Source organism: Ptychodera flava, chromosome 2, assembly GCF_041260155.1.
Source record: "Ptychodera flava strain L36383 chromosome 2, AS_Pfla_20210202, whole genome shotgun sequence".
Taxonomy (NCBI): Eukaryota; Metazoa; Hemichordata; class Enteropneusta; family Ptychoderidae; genus Ptychodera; species Ptychodera flava.
In genome coordinates, this window is record NC_091929.1 from 14713265 (window position 1) to 14720950 (window position 7686).

Below are 7686 nucleotides of genomic sequence, written 5' to 3' on the forward strand. Positions count from 1 at the left end.
ATGTAGAAATGTCGCCATATTCTCCCTTAGAAGGAGCGTATGGGAAATTGTTTGTATGTGAAAATATCGCCATATGTCATCGAAGTCATTAAAGTCACGAGCTCCCCAAAACCCTTGAATGAAATCACCATATTCAGCCACATTATGGCAGGACAGGAAAGTTGCATGATGTGTCAGTCATCTGCCAGATATGATGTCAGGGCACCTCAGGATCGTCAACTTGGTGAAAGGTTTCCAGATTTGTGCAACACATTGCAGCAGTGTTTGCCCTCATCATCATTCTTTCTGTTTCATGACATTCATCCCCATCAACGTTTAGAGTGCACTGAAGCAAATGTTCCTATCACTGTCGATTACTCCACCCATGTCACCATGCCTTTCAGTGATGACTATGACATCAGCTCAACAGAATTTAAGGACATGGTTGATTATCAAGTCAATAATATTAAAATATCAAGTGAAGAAGTAAATGACATAAAACTAAAAACAAAAAAACAATCACATTCAAAAGAATGGGTACACATAAGAAAAACAAAGCTCACTGCATCTAATTTTGGTGTTGCAATAAAATGTAAAGTTGAACCATCAAAATATCTAAGAAATATATTATATACAGATATCAAAACAACTGCTATGAAATATGGCAATTTGTATGAAAGTATTGCAATCAAAAAATATATTGAAATGAAAAACAAATGGGTCTTGATGTTTGTGTTGAGAAAATTGGTTTATGGGTAAGTTTAGAAAAGCCATATTTGGGTGCAAGTATTGATGGCCTTGTGAAGGGAGATCCAGAAGGAGAAGTGATACTTGAATGCAAATGCCCTTCATCAAAAGCAGGTATGACAGTTGAAGAGGCATGCAGGGACAAATCATTCTGTCTTAAGATAGGTGAGGAAGGTGCCCGCTTGAAATCTAACCATGCTTACTGGCATCAAATACAGGGGCAAATGTATTGTACAGGAATTAAGTGTGTTTGATTTTGTCATTTTCTTTGGTGAAGAAATGTCATTGTTTATTCAAAGAATTTATTTTGACAGAGACTGGTGCAAAACATGTCTGCCTGCAGTGGATTATTTTTATCGAAGGGCTATTTATCCTGAAATTCTAACAAAGAGAGTTGAAAGGGGGCTTTGTCTGTATAAAAATATGGGTTGGGAACCATATGCGCCCTAATTGATGTTATACACGTACTTACTGTGCTCTGTACGATCTTTGAACTCTTTGAGCAAGACTGCTTTTTATCGACACTTTTAACATTGTATATTGTGAGATGAACTGAAAAGCAGATTTTTACTGTTTGTACTTCTTCCATAAGGTTTATTTTTGCAAAAGATTTTTCAGCATATTTGTATATACAATCAAATTTACTCCTTTTGGCTTGTTGCAGATTCAAGTCTGGAATGTTGTAAGCATGCATATCTTGATATTGGAACTATTGTATACCAAATGTTCACAGCATGATATTCGTATCTGATTCAGAAGGATATTGTGAGCAGATATATCACAATGTCAGACCACCCTTACAATGAGAATTGTACAGCTTACACAGAGTCAGGTAGACCAACAGAAAGTGTCTCAATGTATTTTTTGATCCTGCTTTCTGTATCTGTTTGCCTCTGTCCATTCTTTCTGTATGATCCTGGCTAAAATATTTCCAAACCTCTGGCGTTGTTTTGGTATTCTGGCTTGGTCAGCTCTGCCTGTCAGACACGTAAGTTAATTGCAAATATTTCAGCCAGGGTCATGGAGAAATGACAGGCAGAGACAGATGGATACAGACAGACAGAAGAGCCATACAAGGACGCCATTTTTGTTTCCGTTGTGTCTCAGTCTATTATGGCAGTATTTAGTACACAAAATATACAGTCAAATATATATGGATAATCTTACATGCAGTGTTAAAACTTTTGTGTGGTTGTCGTGAATCATGCTGGTTGTTATCTAGCTAACTCAAATCAGGTGAAATTTAGGCCATCCCAAAGAAACAGGTGCATAAGGGGTAAAATCAAGCAGAGACATGATTTCTTTGACTATTATTTATTTCTGTAAATCTGTAAGTAGAAAATGCAATGTCAACTATTGTCTTACAGTATTTTTATGACAAGAACATTGATTGGTAAGAAGTCAGAGTTCATTCTTATAATTTTCCATCAGCAATATCATAATACTGTAGAATAAAGTTGTACAAAATAGTTGTACAGTTAAAATGGAACACAGACCCCTGCCTTGTATTCATTCCTGAGAAAAATGATTTTTGATGAAACATAAGTTCTCACTGACAATAAACAAGTTCACTGGAATATCGACTGACATTTTGAAGTATGGTTAATAGTAACAAGGTGACCAACATTTTGAAGTACTTGCTCACAGTGATAGATTGACTAACATTTGAAGTATTGGCTGACCTGAAGTATTGGCTGACAGTGACAAGGTGAGTGACATTTTGAAGTATTGGCTGACAGTGATAAGATGAGTGACATTTTGAAGTATTGGCTGACATTTTGAAGTATTGGCTGACAGTGATAAGGTGAGTGACATTTTGAAGTATTGGCTGACAGTGATAAGGTGAGTGACATTTTAAAGTATTGGCTGACAGTGATAAGGTGAGTGACCTTTTGAAGTATTGGCTGACAGTGATCAGGTGGGTGACATTTTGAAGTACTGGCCGACAGTGATCAGGTGGGTGACATTTTAAAGTATTGGCTGACAGTGATAAGGTGAGTGACCTTTTGAAGTATTGGCTGACAGTGATAAGGTGAGTGACATTTTGAAGTATTGATTGACAGTGATAAGGTGACATTTATACAGAATATAGGCTGACACCAGACAGGGATTTTATGAATATGACACGTTTCTAGATCTGTTGAGGGGCAATTGATTTGGGTAGAAGTAAAGGGGGTAGGAAGTTTGTCAAATAGGAACATACTATAACTAATTCATTGATAATGTGTTTAAGTGAGAGGGGGATGACTCCATTTAGGATGTGATAATTTTTAATTCTCCCTATAGCTCTTTCAACATGAATCCTGACACTTGCAATGTTGATGGTATCTGATACTTCCTTAGAACTTAGTTGGGCACGGTCCCCTTTAAATGGCATATATTAAATGGAGGTATGTTCAGCGTTATACCAGGCGGTAAGATATCCCTAATTTCAAACCCCCTGTCAGCCATAATGTTATCTCCTTCATCTAGTTTTTCGAGGATGCCACAGTCCCTAGTGATTCTGTAATCTGAGACCCTCCCACCCCACAAATCAGAAACAAATATAACTTGACCATTTGGGGAAATTCCAACCAAAACTTTCCAAGTATTATGGTGCTTATAAGATGACCAAGTTTGTGACTGTGCAAGCATGGAAGAAGGAACCTCAATAAAGAATTCTGTGCAATCAATTATGACACGCGTTGTAGGATAAAGTTCATATGCATGGGGAATATTCTTTCTTACAGAGAACTGAGAAGGAAAAGGAAACAATAGCAAAAGCTCATGAGAAAAGGAAAATTATCCAGGTTGTAAATATCTTTGATACAGCAGATGGGGAAATGCCAAATCGGTCAGCCAAGTCCTTCACAAACAATCCAACTTTACATCTTACTAGTACCATAAAAAACTCATCTAATAAGCTAAGCTTACGTTTTGGTCCAGGTTTTGACTTGGAATTGGCATGGATGCTTTCATCTGTCTCTCACCTTTCCAATACTGCAATTTTTTGGCTTTTGGTTCAAGATAGTGAAAAAAGGCATAAAAACTCGCATAATTTTGAAAACCAGTGTAAAATTGGATTGCATCATCATCTTTAAAATTATCAACACAAAATTTTCTATTTTTAAACTCATCTAATTCAATCTGCATTTGCCCAAGTTTACATTTCAACATCTGAATCTCTGTAGTGCACTCTGACAGTTTTTTCTCTAAACATAAAATATACTCTTTACACAAATCAATGGTATCAAGGTAAGACGGCTTTGTAAAAGAATAAGAATGGTCTTCAATATGGGGTGGATGTGGTTTGATATCTTGAGTGTCAGTCTGTACAGAAGCATCTCTGAAAAATATCTGAAAAATATGAAGAGAATGAGATAATTTTTCAGATGGTTCCATAAACAAAAATCAATTAATACATTTGATATTATTAACAATGTCATATATGTTTGGATGATGACCAATGATGTCTGTGTACGACGCGAAGCAACTTTCAAATTGTTTGCTTAATAAAGAAACAGTACGTATACATTGTATCAGATTGCCTAATATATCATTATAATAGTATCCATAAAAGAAACAAAAAGTTTTTAAAGAATAGAATTTGGTCAATTTGATGGTTACCATAAATCAGCACTTTTGATGATTATCTATATTTGAATCATGGGATACATTATTGATGAATGTTATACAATATTTATATGCTTACCTTTCTATCTGTCGAATGTTCAAAATGTAATCGTCTAACTGCTTTAGGTTTGTCTTCTGCTGTAATTCTCTGTCTTGGTTTTTTACGACCAACACTTTTACCTTCTGACAGGACAGACTCAGGGACAGCTCCTATGGAAATGTACAGATTGATGTATAAACCAAACCAAATAATATGTTTCATATCTATAACATGAATGACCATCAATTAGTGAAAATTACAACATAATTTAAAATATAAATAGTGTATATGCATACTCCAAGTTCACAACAGCAAAACCTTTGTTTGAAAAATGTCCATAAATAAAGAATTACACAAAATCTTGTCAACCAAAAGATTTTCAGCATGTCTAGATCAAATACTGTCATACATAATAGTTTTTTACCTATCTCTTGAACACTATTTAAATTTTTTTCAAAAATATATGACTGGAATTATTTTACACTTACCCGTTTCAATTTCCAAATTTTAGCTCCAAGAGAAACTGCTATATCTTCCTTTTTGAAATGCTTATGGCATATCACTGTTGACTTAGTGACTTTAAAACCATCTCGCCCATCTTGCCGGCATATCTTGCTGCACCATATATTCTTCATGGAAGGCTTAGGAGGAAACCTAAACAGGTGGATTCCAGTTGAATTTCCTTGGCTGTCCCTGGCCGTATTTACACAGCCATAAGCACAGCACTGTCTTCCTCTGCTGATTCTCGTTTTCTGTAAAGATAATAACAGTAAGATTAATAATAATAATAATAATTATAATAATAATAATAATGGTTTGCTGCGTTTGCATTACATCTAAATATCACGAAAACGTAAGAAAACAACTACAACTTAATTATGATTATTTTACTTCAAACTGAGTGCAGCTGATTGTGAGATTGCGATTTTATCAGCATGACAATAAAGAACAAATTCAAATTGGATATGAAAGTCCTCGAAATCAAAGCCTGAATGTATCAGGCAGAAAAAAAGTCAGAATACCACCTGCAAGACTTAAGACCTCAGCTACTAAAAGTCATCGATTCACTATCTGTACCCTGTGGTCACAGGAACACACGCATCGTAGAGCGAGCCAAGCGCTTGCTGTGACACTGACAGCTACCAGCACACATGCCCGCCGCAGTATCGTGGCAGTGGTCGAGCATCAGATGGGCCTACCAACACCATACATACTCCATCGAGAATATGACATCGAAGAGTGTGCCATTACCTTGATATTATATACAGTCTACTCCTTATATCGATCTTAAATACTCCAAAATAATTGAAAATGTGTCGTCAATTTTAGTTGCAATCAACTTTCACGAAATTATGTGTCGTCTGCTGGTTTGTGACGCGGCAAAATGTCATCAAATCAAGATTCGTTCTGTCGAAACCAAACCGTCTGTGTTGATGTACAGAAGTACGAATAAATAGCGCGTTTTCTTTTAGCAAACTTAAGAAGACTTTGCTAAAACTTCTTACATGATAATCATTTCAACAGCACTAAATTTATTTGATTGAGAAACACTGCTTACCTTTGTAACTCCCTCCGGGAACGGTGAGCATCTAAGTTCAACGGCGGCCATGGTTGTATTCATTGCAAACCAGCTGGCCAGCCTCAGCCTCGTTTTCGCTCATCTCGCGAGGATCTCGAAACTCGACTATTCAAAATTACTAAGCCACGGAACTTGCTCGAATTTACATGAACTACCGAGGGCGCACTTGTACAGTCGAATGAACTACAGTTCATTGCTTTGATATTCGTGGTAGGACCAAAAAAGCAGCAAACTTAAAGGATTGGCAGGGATCAGTAAGCTGCTCCAAGAATTTTATGACAATAAATGCATAGTCACTAAGGGTATATGTTTTGGAATAGATAAATGCATTCACCATATACTACACAATGAAAACTTTCGACGCTGAGGTATTTGGGCACGTGTCTCAAAAACAAAATAGGTGATTCTGAAATATGATTGTCTGGTTCTCCCTGGACTTATCATTGTTTTACAAAGAATTGCAGTCTTGGAAACGATCCAGTATGACGTGTTTCTGCAGAGAGATGAAACTGTAAGCTGTTCACCCCCAAATCCCTGTGAACAGGTCCACATTTATCATTTACAACATGGATTTGGATCAAACCATGGTGATGAAAACGTTAATTCTAAAGTATCAGATTAATAGGTTTCATTAAATATGATAGATCAGTGATTGAACCACTCTTTTTGAGGATGGAGATCTAGCCACACGGTTTTGACTGTGATATCTTTGCCCGGTGACTGCACGGGTGTTGCACATTGTGAGTTCGTATTAGAGTGAGAATTTACTGAATTTTCTACCCTTGATGGATACTTCTATGTGAAACCTAGTTCAGCTATTGCGTGCGATATGCAATTGTGAGTATGTATGTGTGAGTACTTCTTAAACTCCACAGCATTGGGAGGGGTCACGGTCGACAAATGCAACAACTTACAGGGCTCGAAATTAACTTTTTTCCCTGGTAGTCCACTTGGGCTACCATTTTCTGAAGTTGGTAGCCCAATGACAATGATGGTAGCCCATGCATATTTTAGTTCAGGGATATCTTTTTTCCTTAACTAGACAAGAAAGGGCAATTTTTCAAGATTCTACCCATAAAGTAAGTTTTCTAGTCATTTGATGTGAATATTGCATACTTTTAATATCCAAGGAAACAGGTATGATGGACGATAGTGATACTCAAGAGTTTGTGACCTATTGACAACCCGTTTCACTCTAAGACTTGTATGCAAATTTTGATAGCCGTCGTAAGAACGGCACAACCTTCTCAACACTGAGACATACTGTAGCAGGGCTGAAAATAGATCATGGGCTTTCTGTAGGGAGGAGGCATAATTTCCGTGTAATTTGTGATCGGTACATTATGATCAAATGCCACGAAAATGCGTTTTCATTGGCCATCATTTCCTGTGCCTGTCATTAAAGTACCTCAGCTCAGATATTGAAACTTTCAAGGCAAGGTCGTCTTCGTAATTTGCATAACAAAGTCATAGTCTTGCCTTTCTGTGTCCAACTGGGTTTGACTGCATGTCCAAAGTGACGGACCGGACATGGCATGCCAAGTACTGACTGAATATCGAGCCATGACTTAGCTTTGCTATTGAACCACTCTTTTAAAAGGGAGGATTTAACTGAACCGTTTTGACTGTGATGTCTTTGCTGGATGACTGGATGTCGTACGCCGTGAGTTCAAATCCTATCGAGAATTAGCTGGATTCCATATCCGACAAACACTGGTCACAAGTGATA

At 37.0% G+C, this 7686-nt stretch overlaps 1 long non-coding RNA gene across 1 annotated transcript; it reads right to left on the bottom strand.

Moving 5' to 3' along the window:
- Nucleotides 1–2024: 2024 nt before the first annotated feature.
- Nucleotides 2025–4608, bottom strand: LOC139115485 (uncharacterized). Its single transcript, XR_011548137.1, has 2 exons — nucleotides 4418–4608; nucleotides 2025–4062 (listed from the first exon to the last, which is right to left on the bottom strand). It is a non-coding gene; the product is annotated as an uncharacterized lncRNA (long non-coding RNA).
- Nucleotides 4609–7686: the final 3078 nt, after the last annotated feature.